Consider the following 20283-nt stretch of genomic DNA (forward strand, 5'->3'; position numbering starts at 1 on the left):
ACTGAGACGTAGCGCAGTGAACTCATAGAGTGAAGAAAATACATAAAAGCGCATAAGAATGCCAAAAGCGGAATTGGAACTAAAGGAAAGTCCTGTGAGTGTCCACAACAGGTTTTATTTCCAAATAATTGGCCAGAGAAGAGAAACAGGAGATGAAATAAGGAATGCTAGTTAGTAAGCACTATTGTACGTCTGTCTGTGACCTTGTTTGTTACAAGATATAAATATTTTTTGTTTCATATCTAGTGAACGCTGGACATAGCTTTAGAATCATCACGTACTTTGGTCTTTTTTGCTCTTTGGTAACCTCCAAAATAAACAAGTGTCAGCGTACGTGACGGTTTGTCTGTCGCTATTGGGTAATCAGTAAGTGATTTTTGTCCTTTTTTTTTGTTTTCTTATTGATGAAATTAAGCACAGACAAAACACGGCTATGGTAAAGCACAAGACTTATTCTTAGCCCAACTTCTTTCAAATTTCTTCGGCAAAATTAGTCACCAAAGTAGAAGAAGAAAAAAAAGAGCCAAAAATATTGGGAATTTATGATGGAATAAGTTTTTCCACAGATGAATTGCACTGGTGCATGGTGATGCAACCTTAATGGGGTTGCAATGAAAGCAAAGGATGAGTCATCTTAAGTCTCAAGGACAAATTGAAATTGCAACAGACTCAGTGCTGGTACTTTGGTATTGCATTAAAAGTGCAAATTTTAATCCTATAGAATTCATTTTAATTCTCTAAATATTGAATTCACTCAAGTCAATTTTTTCATTTCAAAGACGGCAGACACTCGGGTTTACTGTACAAACTCAAAAATCATCTTCCTTACACCTACTATCTGATCTTAAAATCTTATCTAACCGATCGGTACTGCCGCGTTCGTCAAGGAACTCTCTCATCCTTTATACCTATAAAAGCTGGAGTTCCTCAAGGAAGCATACTGGGCCCTTTCCTTTTTCTAATATACACGGCTGACTTACCTCTTTCTCAAAATACAATAGTTTCAACATTTGCTGATGATACTGCTATACTTTCATCTCACTCCGATCCGGTGCAAGCCAGTCAGAATATTCAAACTCACTTAAAGCTTCTCGAAACCTGGTTCCGAAAATGGAAAATTAAAATTAATGAACAAAAGTCAGTAAACATTACGTTTACTCTAAGAAAATCTGCGAGTCCACCAGTTCAACTGAACGGTGTAACGATTCCTCCAGCTGACGCAGTACGATACTTAGGACTGTACATTGACAAGAGACTCACCTGGAACCCACATACTCGACTGAAACGACAAGACGTGAACAGACGCTACAAGCTACTTAGTAGCCTACTTGACCGCAGATCCAAACTCGACGTGAATCACAAACTGACTATTTACAAGACCCTGTTAAGACCCATATGGACATACGGAGCAGAAGTGTGGGGCTCAACCAAACCCTGTAACTCCAAACGCCTACAGACATTACAATCCAAAATCCTAAGGAAAATCCTGAATGCTCCTTATTACATTTCTAACCTTACCATACACACTGACCTACACATCCCTTTTGTCACTAACCTAATAAAGTCTCGCTACCGCAACTTTCACAGCCTCCTAGCTCTCCATCCTAATCCTCTTGTCCAACAACTCTCCTCTCCTCACCTTCCCGACAATCCTCCTCGTCGCTTGAAGCAAAAATGGCCTAGAGATCTGTTGTGACTAAATCATTGCGAAAGAGTTTCACCAGTGGGTGATTGCTCTAATCATGTCATAACAAGTGAACTGAACCAGTAAGATCATGTTTACTTGATGCAACAATTGTTGCAGTTGTAAATACACAAATAAAGTAAAAAAAAAAAAAAGACGGCAGAGAGCTCCTCTGTTGTGCTAGAGATCCTGTTACATCCTTTTATCCACACAAATTGAGGGTTAATTAACTCTAGAATCCTTCAGCAAACTGAGACACGGTAGTGAATAAAACGAATGCAAACTTTTGTCAGCGTAGTTATCCCCTAGGACAGGGATGGCGAACCTTTTTGAGACGTGGGTCAAATTTTGTTCATTTTCTTTTTTTTTAGTTCTAGCTCTTGGGTCACTAATGCCCCCATTTGCACAAGAGTTAAGTTTAAAAATATTTTCAAAACTAAACATCTTTAAAATTCAGTTGGCTTAACTGGGTAAAACGGGACGAAACAAGTGGCTATGAAAGTCTCTCTTTTTACAAACATAACCTGAACAAAACCTGAACAAAAGTGTTTTATCTGAAGAAAAATCTAAATATGGTTATTTGCTTTGGGTTGTCGATTTTTTTTGTAACAAACAAAATATGAGTAAAATTATACATTTTATTTGATATTTTGTAAACACTTTTGCTTTATTTCAAATACTACAACAGTTATTTGTCGTTATTTGCTCTTTTAGAACTGTAATGATCAAACTAAAGGTTATAGATAGCATTTTAAATTGCTTTTGTGTCAATGCGTGATTGAAAAAAAAATACAGATAGAATATAAATTATCCACCACAATTAGGAAAAATCTAAATCAACCCGCGTAAACAAACAAATGGTTGCCTAGCAATTGTGGGTCAGTGAAAAAGCTTGCGCGGGTCCAGTGTCTGACCCGCGGGTCATAGCTTCGCCATCACTGTCCTAGAATATGGCAAGAGGGAGATATTCTAAAATAAAACGCTGAGGATGACGTTAAATAAAGAAGAGAGAGGTCTGCACCTTCTAGATATCAAGGGAATGACCACAATGAGGCTCTGGTTGTAGTTCCTGGGGGAACCGTCCATGCTAGCCGAATCATCATTATCTTTAATCATCACTCTCTCGCTACCTATTAATCCACGGCCACCTTTACTTCGGCCACCTAATCTCCGGCATAGAAGACGCGCTGGAATATTAGCGTTCCAGCTCAGTTATACCAATACGTAATTGGTTGGCTCCACTTTCAGCATCTAAGAGCTCTTCTTTAAATAAAACAACCCTTCTTCCTTTTTCTTATTGCTGTAAGGACTACAGTATGACGTCACTAAACATACGAAAGTACGAAGGAAGAAGAGCACCAGTGCTCTAGATGATTTTTTAATCCTACACTTCCGGAACGTACCAGTCTCCTCCCTTACTGTAAAGGGCTTTTTAAAAAAATCTCCTCTTCCAGTACCGTATTTAAGAGCAGCAAAAGGGCGAGACTAACTGTTATCCCCTTCAGGGTGAATACCCTCCACAAGTAGAGTAGCCGTCTTCCCCACCACACTAGTACAGAAATAGATCCCCCCAGCGAACTCTAGTTCTAGTGCCACCCCTATACATCCGGTCCCGGATGTCGTAAGAGGCTTTTTAAACTCTAGGTGTAAACAGTTATTCTTATGATGCATGTCTGCACATGTTCCTTACTCTTTTACTTCATATTTTTTTGTACTTTCTCTCACCTAGTTAAGGAATGTAATGCAATCGTTATTCTATTCAAAAATTCCTCAAAATAGGTACCGAATTTTTTTAGGTCCATTGGCAGGCGAAAATTTTAAAGTACGTCTAGAAAGACGAACACAATAGGTTGAGGAAGTAAAAAATAATTAAAGATGCATCTCGTGGAAAAAATTTTCAAAATAATCATTTTTTTTAAAAAAAATTTGATTTACTGTAACCAATCAGTGACAAAGTTGACGGGGTGATAAACAAAAGTGACTTCGGCCATTGTAAACAGGTCTTAGTTGATTGATTTTTTGTTTGGAAGTTTTAATTGATCTAAAAATAGTCGCTTCAAGTCGTTGACTTGTTGACGTCGAGTGAACAACTATTCTGGTATAAAGTGGTAGGTACTTCCGGTGGAGAGACGAAACTTTATTGTGGCATCCTCTGTTGCGGGACTAAACCAAAATGTCAGATATCAACTTTCTGTTTTAAATTTCTAGTTTTAATTTTTGAATTACATTTAATACGTACACAAAGACCAATTATTTATAGTAAAGTATGAGCTTCCGCCCCAGTCCACGACACCCAATTGGTAGCTGGACACGTTAAGCCGCGCCTGAAAAAATAGGCGATAACTTTATACTTACTTTTATTTTTTTTAGTCTGACTTCAGACTGAGAAGTGTTGAACTTCGTTAATAGTATATGTGATGAGTAAAATTTAATTTAATAGCAGGTAAAGTAGAATTTACGTTTTACTGTTGCTTCCGGGTATAAATTAGGTACCAGCCTTTCTTGGATTCAAACCACTCCACAAGAGATGGAGCAAAAATACAAATTGAGCGTTACCTACGGGATTTACGGACTAAGTGGCCGAAGAAGTTGCCGACCAGTTCATGACTTCCAGTGAACCCTCTGCAGATATTGCACTAATGGACGCATATACCGCGGAAATGAGCAATTTCCCTTTATGAACATGTTATCCGCATTGTTCTACTCCATTTAATACCACAGTAATGGAGGAATTGTTAGCAAATAGACAAGAATATGGGATGGTTTATTTGTTTGAGTAAGCCATGATAGAAGTGACAGTCATTAAACAAATTGACGTCATTAATTAACTTATTGACACGAAGGAAGTACCTTAGTCATCATCACTAGTCCGGACTCCAGGAACTGACGAAACTCCAAAAGTCAACAACCTTTTCCATCAATGTTGCAACTTATTGCAGCGGTTAATGTTATCAATGGAGAAAGTGTAATGACTATTTTGAAATAATTGTTCTACATTTTTCAATCAGTTCTTAGTGAACCACATGGTTTTAGTATATCGATTGTAGGTGAATTTGGGAAAAAAATCGATTAAACGGAAGAGCTCCTTGAAAAAATTAGGTTTCTGAGTTTTAAAATATCTTTATCAAAAATAGTTCTGTTAATTATAAAAATTGTATACTTTTATGTTAAAAAATAACCAATTTCCCGTGCTTTAGGGGCGATAGATGTAACTCGTGAAAATACTTCCGGATTTCTCGGTGACGCAGTAAAGTGGAAGTGATATTATCAGCTCATTTCCCGGCTTGTTTTTATGTCAGGCTGAACCGATTTATGGATTACTGAACAAGTCTCGTGAAATTCAGTATTCAACGTAAAATTGTTAGATTTACAGAACAATGACGTAAAAGGAAGTCTTATGGAGAGTACAGGATAGTTCTACTTCCGCTTGCAAGCGTAGCTAAGTAAGTGTATGTAATAAATCTTGTTTGGATTATTTTAAAAATAAAAAAGGAGGACGGAAATACATTTCTGTAATTAAGTGGGGAGAGGGGGGGGGGGAATGCCGGAAGTAAGGTATGACTAAGTGAAGAGTAAAAAGCCGGTATTCCAGCAGACTGGCTGAGACGCGTGGGATCGTGTTTGTGGTCGGCCAGACACAGACATTGCTGGAATTGGCTTTGACCCTGTGGGGGGAGCTCCTGTCTGGCAAGCGTCCAGCCAAACTCCAGCAATGATGTAACTTCACTGTCGGCGGATGCCCATCTGAGGGAATGAGACAGTATTGTTGTGGCGCCGACTAGCGTCACACTTTTACTTCTTTCATTACGAGTATTTTCTCTTATCTCCGTAAATGTTGCAATTGTAACTGCTTTGCAAGTGTTTCCGTTGTTAGCCGGAAATAATGTCGAAATATTTGAGCTTTCTCTAATTATTTTGTGAGGCTGAATGTAACGTATCCATTGCAGCTCACAATGAACAGTCCCAGGATACCGCCAGGAAGTTCGTTTAAAATCGGAAAACAGGAAGGAGCAACTTAAGCTGAACGTTGACGATTTTCCATCATTGTACTACGACGTTTAATTAGATTTCTCAGGGAATTGTAATAAGGACACATTTCTGTAAATTGTACGCAGTAAACCTAGTAGGTCACGATGCATAAATACACCCACGCTATTTACTAAAAAACACATTTTCTGCCTCAGGGGACCTCAAAGCGGACACCTCAGGAGAAAACTTCAAATAAAAAAAAAAACTGCACGCATACAATACCTTACCTTAAGGTAACCATAAAGTAAACAGAGAACAACCAACTACAGGTTTACCACCTTTAAATTGATAAACAAACTATTTGTCATTGACAAAATAAATTTCTACCCATGACATTTTACTGAAAATATTCCAATCATCCTCCTGAATGTAGAGATCAGAAAACAGTTACCAAAATACCTTCCTGTACAAGGCCAGCCAGTGTCTTAAGAATGGACATGGAAATCTCATTTGCTTAAATAAAATCCCCTTTTAAATAATACGAGAATTTATGACAAAAGTCTGCAATAGTTTGTATAATAAATTTCAATGAGGAAATAATAAAATGATAATAAATTTTATATTTCGATGCAAACAATGACGTCATAATTTATTTCTATGTAAATGTTAGCATACTAAGGGGAGAAAGAAAGAATCTCCAGAATTTTTGAATAATTTCAAGGATAGATAACATTTATACAGAATCCAAAACTAACTCCTTGCGAGAGAGATTAATGAAACCATAGTACATTTGTAGGAAGCTTATTTTGTAAGACAAATTGGGTTTTGTCATCCCGGGGATTTGTGTTTATACGTCTCGGACAACCGGATATTTAAATTAATTAGTTCATCTAAGATGAAGATGAGATTAGATTAGATTACTGGGGAGGGATCTATGCCCCACGGCACGGCAGCCACAAGAGGCTTATTGTGCCTTCCCCTTTTTGGATCTAGTGGACGTACCCTGCCCTACTAAAGAGGTTGAGGACTTTCCCTACTAGTTCTTTTTTGTGCTACTATCTCCTATGGTCTCAAAGAGCTAAAGATTTCATAGCCAATGGGTGGCCATTTCCTCCTCATCCTGACACAATCTGCACAACAGTACCGAGCTAATAAGCCCCCACCTTGTACAGATAACTAGATTAGATTAGATTAGACCAGGGCGGCCTCAAGGCCCTACGCCACTGCGACCCCTTTGGATCTATTGTGGCTCCCCCACCACTCTAAAGCTCCTCCTCCAGATCTGTCCTTTTCATCAGACTCTTAATTCCGGAAAGCGATTCTTGTGTAAAGTTCTCCAGGCCTTGGTTTTTTTCCTCCCCTGAGAAGTAACATCCTTAGCCACACAGATGACTACGCTTTATGTGTAAATGTATTGGGGTGTACACCATTATATGCTGCTCATGTTCATGTTGTTAGGCTGGGATACCCGCAGAGACGCCAAGTACCCTCCTGAGGAAGTGGCTAATCCACTTCCTCCTACGGGCACAAAAGGAAGAAAGATGATTGTCTAATTTCAGTCATTATTTTTTTTTATGCCGAGCTTTCGACCTAAGGCATAGGGTCATCTTCAAGGCTAATTGACAATAGTAGTCGTAAAGAAAGTATATCTTCTTTCCTGTGCCTATTCATGTAATAAGCCCTGAAGATGACCCTAGTCCCTAGCATGAAAGATTGGCCGAAGTAAGATCATCTTTCTTACTTTTGGACACTGATGAATGAGTATCCAAAAAACGATGAACAATGCCCAACAGTTGGTTTATATAATGTAATTCGTCCTAGCATGATATCAGTTTGGATGTAGAGATTTCGTCTTCACTTGATGTTTCCGTCAACAGTGAGCAGTCTGCAAGGAAAAATCTTTAGGATTTATTGATGCAAACATTTCTCTGGGGAGATCCTAAAGATAAATCATAAAGATCTGTTCATTAAACACTTAAGTTTAGTTTTGCCTTCGAGTGCCTAAAAGAGAGGCCTTGTAATCAAAATTGGGGGAAATTACGTGTCCCGTACACTTTATAGGGCAATGATGTCACTGGCACTTTGTCTAGAATGCAACTCGGTAATAAAATTCGGAGTTTGAGCGGAAAACCTAGACCGGAAGTTAGACAATTTTCAACGGCTTCTTTTTAAAAGACTTAACGGTTTATTTATTTATTTTGAAAATTGATTTCAAACGGAAGTTCTAGATTTCCCCTTAAATCATTCTACCACAATAAATCACACATTACAGTTACAGGAAGTCGCGAGAGTGTGTGTGTGTGTCTGTTCGTATCAGTTTTCTACGTTTGTTTAGAGGAACAAGATCTTTTTTAGAAAGGAGTGCAAAAGAGCCGTGTAAATGAACTTTGCCCTTTCAGTTAGGAGCTGCTCGACGGCGCTGCACACGTAAATGTAGGGACAGGTATTCCAGAAGGAGAGGGAGAACAGTTACGTGTGTCGTAACTGAGAAGATAAGATATATAGATTACTTCTTATTCCTTTTTTTTTTTTTTTTGTAAGGATCCGTTGCAAGTGGTTTTTTAAATATAATTCTTTTAATTTTATTTTTAGACTGAATAAAAACAAAACACAAAATGTTATTCTAGATCGAGATGAAAGTACTCCACTATAAATTTTTAAACGTTGAAGCAGATTCTGTTGGATATTAGCGGTCATGTTGACACCGGAAGTACCCGTTTTGAAGACCATAGAGTTCGAACAAAGAGGTTTTTAGAAAATGATCTGTATGATTTTGGTCTGTAGCAACGAAATGGCTGACCAAATAGACGAAGTTTTTTTTATTAATCTAGGTCCATTGGTGGGGCACTACCGCGACTCTTGAGCCTCATGAGACTTCTACCTTTTTTTTTGAAGGGGGGCCCCTTGAGGTGAAAGCGGGCGCACCACGCACTTCCGTGAGATTGAAATTTTGTAGCCTATAATACACAGAAGGCAGAGTTTTCGTGCCTGGGGCGAGGTCTATTTTCAAAGTAATGACCGAGGGTTTCGGTGAAATTACTACAGTCTTTCAGGACTCAGACCCCCCCTCCGAACACACGGGGGTTTGCCACATGTAAAGCTCTTCAGCTTGTGACAATGCACGACAAAAATGGGAGGGAGGTGTTGATTGATTGAGCTTCGAAGTCAAAGCGTGTGAGATTACTTTTAACGTGGTGAAGTAGGCGCCAAGGTAGGAGCGGTTAGAGACTAGACCCGCAAAGCTAAGATGAATTGTTGGTTAGTGGATTCGATTCCCGGTCTAGGCCTTAGATTCTATTTAGTGGTTAATAAGAGAAATTTATAGTAACGTACGTTAGGCGGTTATAGGCTAGACCCGCAATGCTAAGATGTATTGTTGGTGGATTCGATTCCCCAGTCTGTAAGTCTTGGACTTTATTTAATGGTTAATATGAGAAATTTATAGTAAAGAATGTTGGCGGTTATAGGCTAGACCCGCAATGCTAAGATGTATTGTTGGTGGATTCGATTCCCCAGTCTGTAAGTCTTGGACTTTATTTAATGGTTAATATGAGAAATTTATAGTAAAGAATGTTGGCGGTTATAGGCTAGACCCGCAATGCTAAGATGTATTGTTGGTTAGTGGATTCGATTCCCCAGTCTGTAAGTCTTGGACTTTATTTAATGGTTCATATGAGAAATTTATAGTAAAGAATGTTGGCGGTTATAGGCTAGACCCGCAATGCTAAGATGTATTGTTGGTTAGTGGATTCGATTCCCCAGTCTGTAAGTCTTGGACTTTATTTAATGGTTAATATGAGAAATTTATAGTAAAGTATGTTAGGCGGTTATAAACTAGACCCGCAATGCTAAGATGTATTGTTGGTGGATTCGATTCCCCAGTCTGTAAGTCTTGGACTTTATTTAATGGTTAATATGAGAAATGTATAGTAAAGTATGTTAGGCGGTTATAAACTAGACCCGCAAAGCTATGATGTATTGCTGGTTAGTGGATTCGATTCCCAGTCTAGGCCTTGGATTTTATTTATTGGGTAATATGAGAAATTTATAGTAAAGTATGTTAGGCGGTTATAGGCTAGACCCGCAATGCTAAGATGTATTGTTGGTTAGCGGATTCGATTCCCCAGTCTGTAAGTCTTGGACTTTATTTAATGGTTAATATGAGAAATGTATAGTAAAGTATGTTAGGCGGTTATAAACTAGACCCGCAAAGCTATGATGTATTGCTGGTTAGTGGATTCGATTCCCAGTCTAGGCCTTGGATTTTATTTATTGGGTAATATGAGAAATTTATAGTAAAGTATGTTAGGCGGTTATAGGCTAGACCCGCAATGCTAAGATGTATTGTTGGTTAGCGGATTCGATTCCCCAGTCTGTAAGTCTTGGACTTTATTTAATGGTTAATATGAGAAATTTATAGTAAAGAATGTTGGCGGTTATAGGCTGGACCCGCAATGCTAAGATGTATTGTTGGTTAGTGGATTCGATTCCCCAGTCTGTAAGTCTTGGACTTTATTTAATGGTTAATATGAGAAATGTATAGTAAAGTATGTTAGGCGGTTATAAACTAGACCCGCAAAGCTATGATGTATTGCTGGTTAGTGGATTCGATTCCCAGTCTAGGCCTTGGATTTTATTTATTGGGTAATATGAGAAATTTATAGTAAAGTATGTTAGGCGGTTATAGACTAGACCCGTAAAGCTAAGATGTATTGTTGGTTAGTGGATTCGATTCCTCAGTAAAGTATGTTTGCTAGTCGCCTCCGTCTACGACACCTAATTTGATAGTTGGACGTTAAAGCCCCGCCTGAAAAAAATAGGCGATTACTTTACTTTTTTACGTGCTGAAGTTCCTACAGAATGAAGCACAGCGGAAGGAATATCTATTCTGTTGAAGTGTAAGGAAGATAATTATGGTTAATAATGAACCAACAAGAGAGTTCTTTTTGAGCCAGATTGAGGAGGTCGATTTTAGCAAAGACCAGCTCAGTAATACCAACTCCAAAATACTGGCCCTACCAAAATAGTTAAAATTTGCCAGCACTTGTAGAAACGTTAAAAAAAACACTAATCTCTACTACGTCACAGGAAACAGAGTAAACTAAAGGAGTGTGCACTTCAATCGAAATTAAAATGGCGACCGAATTTAAAACCCCCCTCTAATGTGAAGAACAGGTGATCTTTAAGAAGTGAACAATAAGATCAGCTGTTAGCAAATATATCTGCTGTTCGCATTTATGTTTTACACTTTTTTTTTTAATAACACGAGCTTAAATTAATAAATAAAATATTATGAAAGAGAGTAAAAGTATATTTGTGTCCACTTTACTCGAAATGAAGAAATAAGGTAAATTGCTAAGCCCTTCGATTAGCCTAACATAAATTCTTATAAATAATAAATAAATAAATTATTTTTAACAAAATCCGGTTTTGTTTTTTATTATTATTATTTAATTTTTTTAAAATAATTTATGTCAGATAAATTTTGTATTTCAAAAGAGTGAATAAATTGAATAAAGGACTTTATTAAATTTAGAATATTTTTTTATTTATTCCTGTAATAAATCAATTTAATCATGTTTAGCTAAATTAGCTAATACGTTATGTTTTCTTTAAGTTATCAGAAAAAATTCTATCGAATATCCTTTGAAATTAATCTACTTTTTAATTTAAATTTAAGTAATTTATTATTTGGTTACAATTTTGGCTCCTAAATCAAATTTCACTAATTGAGGGTGGCTTTTAATTTGTCTCGTTATTTAATAGATATTTGCTGGGATACAGCACTTACGAGGGTCGTTTGAAAAGTCCGTGCAAAGTCAGAGAGATAGCACCACTGGCGCGTATCGAGGTTATGTTTAGTTAGTAGCATCTCTTGGAAGAACACACACCAAGTTTCAGCCAGATCGGTCTATTTCTTTGTGTTTGGCATTCGTTTGCATCGAGGAAGTCGAGTGATTTTCCCAAAAAATGGACGAAAAAGAATTTCGTGTGGTTGATTAAACACTACTTTATGAAAGGCAAAACGCCTCAGGAGACTAAAGAGAAGCTTGATAAACATTATGGTGACTCTGCACCTTCGATTAGAACAGTTTATAAGTGGTTTCAAAATTTTCGGAGTAGCCATATGGGCACAAGTGACGCTGAACGTTCTGGACGCCCTGTTGAGGTTACTACTCCAGAAATCATTGATAAAATCCATGATATGGTGATGGATGACAGAAGAGTGAAGGTGCGTGAGATTGCTAGTGCTGTGGGCATTTCGAATGTACGGGTACATAATATTTTGCATCAACATTTGGATATGACAAAGCTATCCGCAAGATGGGTGCCGCGATTGCTCACGCTTGACCAAAAACGAAATCGTGTGAAGTGTTGCAAGGACGGTTTGCAGCTGTTCCAGAAGAATCCGCAGGACTTTAAGCGTCGTTTCGTCACTGTGGATGAAACATGGATACATCACTACACTCCTGAGACCAAAGAACAACCTAAACAATGGGTTACCAAGGGGGATCTGCGCCAAAAAAGGCGAAGACCGTTCCTTCGGCCGGAAAGATTATGGCTACTGTCTTTTGGGATTCGCAAGGAATAATCCTCATCGACTATCTGGAAAAGGGTAAAACTATTAGAGGTGCATATTATTCATCGTTATTGGACCGTTTGAAAACCGAGCTGCAAGAAAAACGCCCACGATTGGCCCACAAAAAAGTCCTTTTCCATCACGACAACGCACCAGCTAACACCTCAGCAGTTGTGGTCGCAAAATTAATGGAAATAGGGTTCCAACTCGTTTCACATCCCCCCTATTCTCCAAACTTGGCTCCCTCGGACTACTATTTGTTCCCGAATATGAAGAAATGGCTGGCGGGAAAAAGATTTTATTCAAACGAGGAGGTGATTGCAGAAACGAATGGCTATTTTTCAGACTTGGACAAATCCTATTATTCGGAAGGGATCAACAAACTAGAGCAGCGTTGGACGAAGTGTATAAGCCTAAAAGGAGACTATGTTGAAAAATAAAAAATGTTTACCCGAAAAAATTAGGTAGTTTTTATTTTTGCACGGACTTTTCAAACGACCCTCATAATGCTGGAAGTCCATTTAATTGGTCCAACAGGACTTGGTACAAAAGAATAGTTATTTATTTAACAAGTGTGGAAAGTAGTACTTTTCCTCACACGAGGCAGGGTTTGCACGCACGAGCGAGCGAAGCAAGGCTAGTGCAAGTGCAAATTGCCGAGTGTGAGGAAAATACTTTACACTCGAGTTAAATATTATATTTTTTCTGCAACCATTAGGGTTATTAACTAAAAAAAAAACTAAACAGGAATCACTAGAATCCATTTTAAATTTCTATAAGGTAACACTATAACCTTTTTAACTGTTATAATTAAAAATATCTAATTATTTATTAAAGTATTATTTTTATTTCTATATTCCTTTCAATTTTTATTTTATTTTTTAATATTCGTTTTTTAATTATTTAGATAAAATAAATTTAAATAAGCTTATTAAAGTTTTACAGAAAATATTTAATAACAAAACTTCTTATATCAAGGAAGCACAATAAAGTTTTTTCACTCACTAGTGAGGAAAGTGACACTAATGGGAATTTTTCCCCACTAGTGAGGTAAAGTTGGGCATTACACATGTGACCGGTCAGGGGCGGTATCCTTGCGGGCGCCAGATAGCCGAAGCTATCAGAGACGATATCCCTAACCAGCCTCAAAAGAAAAATACTCTTAAGGGTGCCTCTGGCGGGATAGCTCACTGGTGAGAGGAGGGAGGGTCCTGGAGACAATCACCCGGGGCGATAGGGAGTAAAATAAAATTTTCTATTGTGCTTAATGAACCAAACGACAAAATACCTTTAATTAAGGAAAAAATCATACAAAAGGAAAACTTATACTAGATACGAAATACTAATAAAAAGATAAAACTCACAGACGATAGATAACATAAGCAGGCACTGGCCAGGCCGAATGTACGGTAGAGAATGAATTTTTTTATTTTTATTTTGGAATCTTGGCTGTAATTAGCAGCTGGTCTTGCAGTCCAAAGTTCAAATTTATATTATGTAGCAGCTCCTGCCTCCTACGACTATTTTTCGGTTACACACAGCTGATTTTAATTGAGTAATGAGAACATTCCTACATGGTTGCAGAAAATAATAATTTACAACTAGAATTGCAGGTTAGGTGTTTGTAAAATTGCTTTTTAATTCTCCTAGCAAGGTGCAAGCAGTAAAATGTCTACATTTACAAAATGTAGACGAAAAATGTCTAGATTGACTTAAATGATTAAATCAAAGTACAGTTTAAGCCGGGATTAAGTACGCTCCAAGTCAGACAGAGTGAGCTATTACTTTTATATATGACTCAGGCTTAAATGGCGTCATAACTTAGTTAATTAATTATAAATAATCTAATTTTTAGCTATGAATTTTTACAATAACTTATACGTGCAGTCGAGCCTCCTACAAAAGGACACTCTCACTAGCGACCACCTCCATTTACGGGGCAGTTTTTGGATTTCCCCGTTTTACCCCTATAGACTTTCTATATAAAAGAACCTCCGACTAACGGTCACTCTACATAACGACCGCGGACATTGATTTTGGGAATCGGATTAAATGTTTCACCTCCCACCAACGACCACTTTGTTATTAAAACTACCTTTGACGCGGTGATAAAAAGTAATTATCCCCTCTCAAGTTTTTTGTTTTTTTCTGGGTTTTTCCTAAAGTTTCCCTCTATAAGCTCCATACATCTTGTACCATTTTAATCATTTTTCAATATAACTTTGGACGAACAATATTATTTTTTCCGATATGTCTCTCAAGCGAAAGTGGTTTAACTCTAGAAGAGAAAATAAATGTGTTGGAAGATTTTGCAAAAACCAAATCGAGCCATCGTCAACTTGCCGAAAGGTTTGTTCTATTTTTCTAATAATAGATGATAGTATGATGATAATTTTACCATAAATTATTATTGTTATGAATAAATGTGATGATTATTATAAAGATTGTTATAAAAATTATTAATTAAGTCAATAATATGTAGTTTTTTGATCAATTTTTTGAATAATTAAGAAAAACTTGTTGCACATCATATAGCTGCAATAATTATGCAATTATGTACGTTTTTAAATCTATTAATAATAAACAATTTTTAAATAGATGTTTGGAAAAAACCCCATATTTTTTCATTATGAAACTTGCCTACCTCCTTCTAACGACCACTTTCCCCCGCCGTGTCCGTTATTGAGAGGTTCCACTGTATATAGTTATAGTGGAGTTACGTTAGGCGGCAAAGAGAACAATTTCAAGTAATTATATTTATCTAAGGTGAGAGATCTACTATCATTTGTTTTTTTTTTCTTAGTACGAACACCAAGTTTCAAGAGAAATTAATCACGCCAAAAACCGGAAAACCGGAAATGGTTATTAACGAACAAAATAACGGATTCAGTCAGATCTCTACTGATAATTTCAGAATCCCAGAGTTTATTTAAATGAGGAAGTAGCAAACAATATGACAAGAAAAGTCTAGCCCCAGTTTCCTCATTTCCAAAGTGACGTAATTAGATTGCTCATCTGGAAATTAAATAGTCCCACTTGTCATCATAATCTACGTACAAGCGCGACCATAAATAAGACCCCCCATGGTGAGGAGCGGCGGGGAGGAGCCGTGTGTTCCCACAGGAGGAGCAATGACACCAGAGTGAGCGCTCGTTTTCTCTAGCGGAAAGTTGGCTCGCTGTATCGTTCGAGATGCCTTTCTAAATAAACTCTCCCCCCCTCTCTCTCTCTCTCTAGATATAAATAAATAAAGCACTGCATTGTTGTCTACTTTAAATTTATTATTATTTATTTTAATAAAGCTATAGAATGAAAATTTGTTTCCTGCTTGTATCCAAAGTAGCCGATCAAATTTTGGAAGTTTCTGCGATATTTCGTTTGCGATTTTTCCACGCTTTCCAGGGGAAAATCTGACGGAAAATCCATCCGCAAGACTCCTAAAACGCGCACGGACATGCTGACAAACATTCCTTTTTTTAAAAATTTGTAAAACCCAGCAGCGACTTAATAACCGGGTACTTCTTCATCTCTTATCCCATTAAAGAATACATAAATACAGCTTGCTAAATGCTTATTAACTATATATGATGTATCACCATCTATCGTATACATATATTGAAACGCGCGCGTGTGTATGTGTGTGTTTGTGCCATATCTATACGTATGTAATTATCTTATATTGAAAAAAAAGTTAATATCTTCCTAAATTAGAGATAATGATATTCAATCCCATCAAGATTTAATGTTTAAGGTGAGGTCAGTGTAGAAATGGAGGCTGAGAGGTCATCTGAGAGCAGAAAAGGTCATTTTGGAAAATTTATCGACGTCATAAATGTGGAGGAAGAGAGAAAGAGACCAAAAACCGGAATTTGCTAATTAGTAGCCCTATCTAGATGCCAGGAACTCTTTAGAATTTTTTTAAATGAGTATTTATGAATCATTAAGAGAGTTCCGGTAGGCCGGACGAGGAGCAGCACCAAAACGAGGCTTCAAATTTTTGTTTTATCTTGAAATTCTGATCAAATTCAGGAGGCAAGACTTAGTTAGCTTAACTAAAATATTTATAATTCAAAAGATTTATCTGAAAGATCTCAAAATGAATAATAATAACATAAAAAAATGTCTACTTCCTCTTCGTATTCTTAAGAGCCAAGTATTGAGATCTTGCAGATCGTCCTATTTTGAGTTTTGCAGTCCGTTTTGAGGTCTCTGAGTTTGAAAGAAGTAGTTCTTACAGATTGGTGTACCTACAGATGGGTGTACCTACAGATTGGTGTACTTACAGATTGGTGTTCTTACAGATTGGTGTTCTTACAGATTGGTGTTCTTACAGATTGGTGTTCTTACAGATTGGTGTTCTTACAGATTGGTGTACCAACAGATTGGTGTACCTACAGATTGGTGTACCTACAGATTGGTGTACCTACAGATTGGTGTACCTACATTTGGTGTACCTACAGATTGGTGTACCTACAGATTGGTGTACCTACAGATTGGTGTACCTACAGATTGGTGTACCTACAGATTGGTGTTCTTACAGTTTGGTGTACCTACAGATTGGAGTACCTACAGATTGGTGTACCTACAGATTGGTGTACTTACAGATTGGTGTTCTTACAGATTGGTGTTCTTACAGATTGGTGTTCTTACAGATTGGTGTTCTTACAGATTGGTGTTCTTACAGATTGGTGTTCTTACAGATTGGTGTTCTTATAGATTGGTGTTCTTACAGATTGGTGTACCTACAGATTGGTGTTCTTACAGATTGGTGTTCTTATAGATTGGTGTTCTTACAGATTGGTGTTCTTACAGATTGGTGTCCTTACAGATTGGTGTCCTTACAGATTGGTGTCCTTACAGATTGGTGTTCTTACAGATTGGTGTTCTTACAGATTGGTGTTCTTACAGATTGGTGTTCTTACAGATTGGTGTTCTTACAGATTGGTGTTCTTACAGATTGGTGTCCTTACAGATTGGCCCAGTTCTTCAGAAAAGAAATTCCGTATAAAGAGGAGAATCAAAACAAATAGATACCGAACTCGGTCCGGCCTCAGTTTACCCAAGATAAGCCCCTCTATTTCCCCCAATAATCTCTCCGCATTGATTCTATAACTCCAGAAATAATTAAGAGAATCAATAAGAAGCTATAAAAACACCTAGTTTTAAAAATTTCCCTGTAAAATTACTTAGACTGCGCAGGCGCCATTTTACCAGCTAATCACTCTCCCTATCTAAAAAACTCCAATTCAATGTAAATAATTGTTCTACAGGTTTGCAGTCACCTCGCCTTCAAGAACTCGTGCGTCAATTTAACCAGATAATAAATTATAATTAAATTCATTAAATTAAAAAAAATAAAAAACTTCAAGAGGCTGGGTTTGATCATTTTGTAAATAAAATTACTCAGAAAAAGTTAATTGTGGATTAGAAGATTAAAAAAGTGGAACTTGTTAGACTTTACAAGTGATTTGTTAAGAACAAACAAATTTTATAGATCGAGTTATCTGACTTCATTTCATCAATTTGAGAAAACTAGTTTAATTATGCAACTTTTTGTAATAGAATTTTACATAATCTCCTATAATTAAAAATAGTTAAAATAATAATTTATACTTAAAATAATTAAAGTATAGTTTGGATTTAATTGAATTTCACTGAAGTTGAAGTATGACTGCATGATTAGTCAACAGCTGATAAATAACATCCAGGTAGTGAGTGGATATTGCCGAACTATGAGGAATGGAGTTATGATTAGAATATCTCGGGGCAGGAGGTTTGGAAGCTTCCTGGATATTGGAAGAACAAGGGATTCGTCAGAATTTTGTTTTGAAACCAAATGAAGCACTGAACACGCTCTTTCTGGAGATGTTGTTCGCAGGCATGTTCCGATATTCCGGAGAGAACTAGCGCTAAATACCAGATACTGGGTACCCCGTAGGAGAATATCCTAGCATCTTCCAGTCGCCAGAAAAGCGATGAGCACTAATATCATCAGCTTGAAAATAGTATAGGAATCCTTGGCGAACTCAATAACCACGGAAATAGAAAACAAAGTTGCCCTGTTTTAGGATTATCCTAAAGTTGGGTCCCCCTCAAATCAGATATTTCCGGTCTAGATAATATTAATAATAATATGTAAGGGAAGGGATTAGCTATGCGGTTAGCGTACTGGACTCCAACGCGGAGGCCCCGGGTTCGAATCCAGCTGCTGACCCTTAGATTTTCTCTTCCTAGGAGCTTCTTACAGCTCACTGTCCGGTGATGGACAGTGTTGTCTGTAACGAAAGAACACTGTCCGGAGGCCGGCAGTGCACTGAAAAAAGCTCCGGGCGCCAATGACCTCAGTTATGTTGATCGCGCCTTAAAGCAATAAAAATAATAATAATAATAATATGTTATAAAAATTACGAGTTTTGAAAAATGTGTAAGTTGAAACCTTTAGAATTGTAGTACGTAATGTAGTGTGATAGACGCCACGGTAGCCGAGCGGTTAGACACTAGACCTGCAAAGCTAAGATGAATAAGAGCCTGTGTTGACGTGGAAGAGAAAAGCTACAGAAGACGCCCCAAATAAGTTAAGGCGCCTCATCCCCTCTTATGGATTTGGTACCTTTATGCGGCGGGATAGGCGAAAGAAGCCTCTAAGGGAGTAACTCTGCAAGGAACAGTAGTTTTGCTCGAATCCAATCTCCCTGGCGAAGACCAGGAGATTATATCAGAAAAACAGTAATCGAACGGTTATAGCCTAGACCTGCAAAGCTAAGATGTATTGTTGGATAGTGGATTCGATTCCCCTGTCTAGGTCTTGTATTTTATTTAATGGTTAATATGAGAAAATAGTAAAGTATGTTAGGCGGTTAGAGACATGACCCGCAAAGCTAAGGTGAATTGTTGGTTAGTGGATTCGATTCCCCTGGTCTAGGTCTTGGATTTTATTTAATGGTTAATATGAGAAATTTATAGTAAAGTATGTTAGGCGGTAATAGGCTAGACCCGCAAAGCTAAGATGTATTGTGGGTTAGTGGATTCGATTCCCTTGGTCTAGGGTCTTGTATTTTATTTAATGGTTAATATGAGAAATTTATAGTAAAGTATGTCAGGCGGTTATAGGCTAGACCCGCAAAGCTAAGGTGTATTGTTGGTTAGTGGATTCGATTCCCATGGTCTAGGTCTTGTATTTTATTTAATGGTTAATATGAGAAGTTTACAGTAAAGTTTGTTTGCTAGTCGCCTCCGTCCACGACACCTAATTTAGAAGTTAGACGTAAAAGCAGCCTAGAAAAAATAGGCATTACTATAACCGAAAAAGGAATTTGTGTTAACGAGAATTTTGAATAAATAAAAATGAATAAATAAATAAAATACTAATAAAATAATGAGATTGTCATAAAAGAAAAAATCTTCTGAAATATGAGACAATTTAAAGAGTCATGTCACTTAAAAACTTGTTATTTATATATACACATGGTATAAAATTGCGGATGCAAGTGTCAAGATGATCTTGTTTACTGAAAATACAAGAATCAGCAGAATCAGTTCGCGATTCTAAAGTTCCCTGAATGTGGTCAGATGATTCTGCACAAACTATTGGCTAGTTCTTTGGTCTTAATGTTACATAATATGCGGTCACAGTGCGTAATTATAGTTGCGGTTAACCGCTATTTATAACATGTATGGTCGTCTGGTAAAAAGAGATGATTAATATAATGTTAGCTTAGAAGTATTTGTTAGCTTATTCAGGGTTTATTCAGAGTATAGTTTTAATTGCTGATATATCATGGATGCTGATATGTGGAATAATAAATTTCAGTTTAATATTTCTAGCAATTTTTTTATTTAGAGGGTTCTAAAGACGAATGTGCGGAAGTATTATCCTAAAGCTGGGTCCCCCTCAAATCAGATATTTCCGGTCTAGATAATATTAATAATAATATGTAAGGGAAGGGATTAGCTATGCGGTTAGCGTACTGGACTCCAACGCGGAGGCACCGGGTTCGAATCCAGCTGCTGACCCTTAGATTTTCTCTTCCTAGGAGCTTCTTACAGCTCA

At 37.2% G+C, this 20283-nt stretch overlaps 2 protein-coding genes across 3 annotated transcripts in view; one reads left to right on the forward strand and one right to left on the reverse strand.

The window, feature by feature from the left end:
• LOC141461006 (uncharacterized) overlaps nucleotides 1-20283 on the reverse strand; it is a 463946-nt gene that overhangs the window by 192431 nt on the left and 251232 nt on the right. The gene's annotated exons all lie outside the window — the stretch shown is intronic.
• The window catches only part of rols (zinc-RING finger and ankyrin repeat domain-containing protein rolling pebbles), a 280008-nt gene that overhangs the window by 15176 nt on the left and 244549 nt on the right, over nucleotides 1-20283 (forward strand). The window lies entirely within an intron of this gene.

The sequence above is a fragment of the Rhodnius prolixus genome, unplaced genomic scaffold (assembly GCF_049639745.1).
Source record: "Rhodnius prolixus isolate KJV_2025 unplaced genomic scaffold, Rpr scaffold_6, whole genome shotgun sequence".
NCBI classification, from domain to species: Eukaryota; Metazoa; Arthropoda; class Insecta; order Hemiptera; family Reduviidae; genus Rhodnius; species Rhodnius prolixus.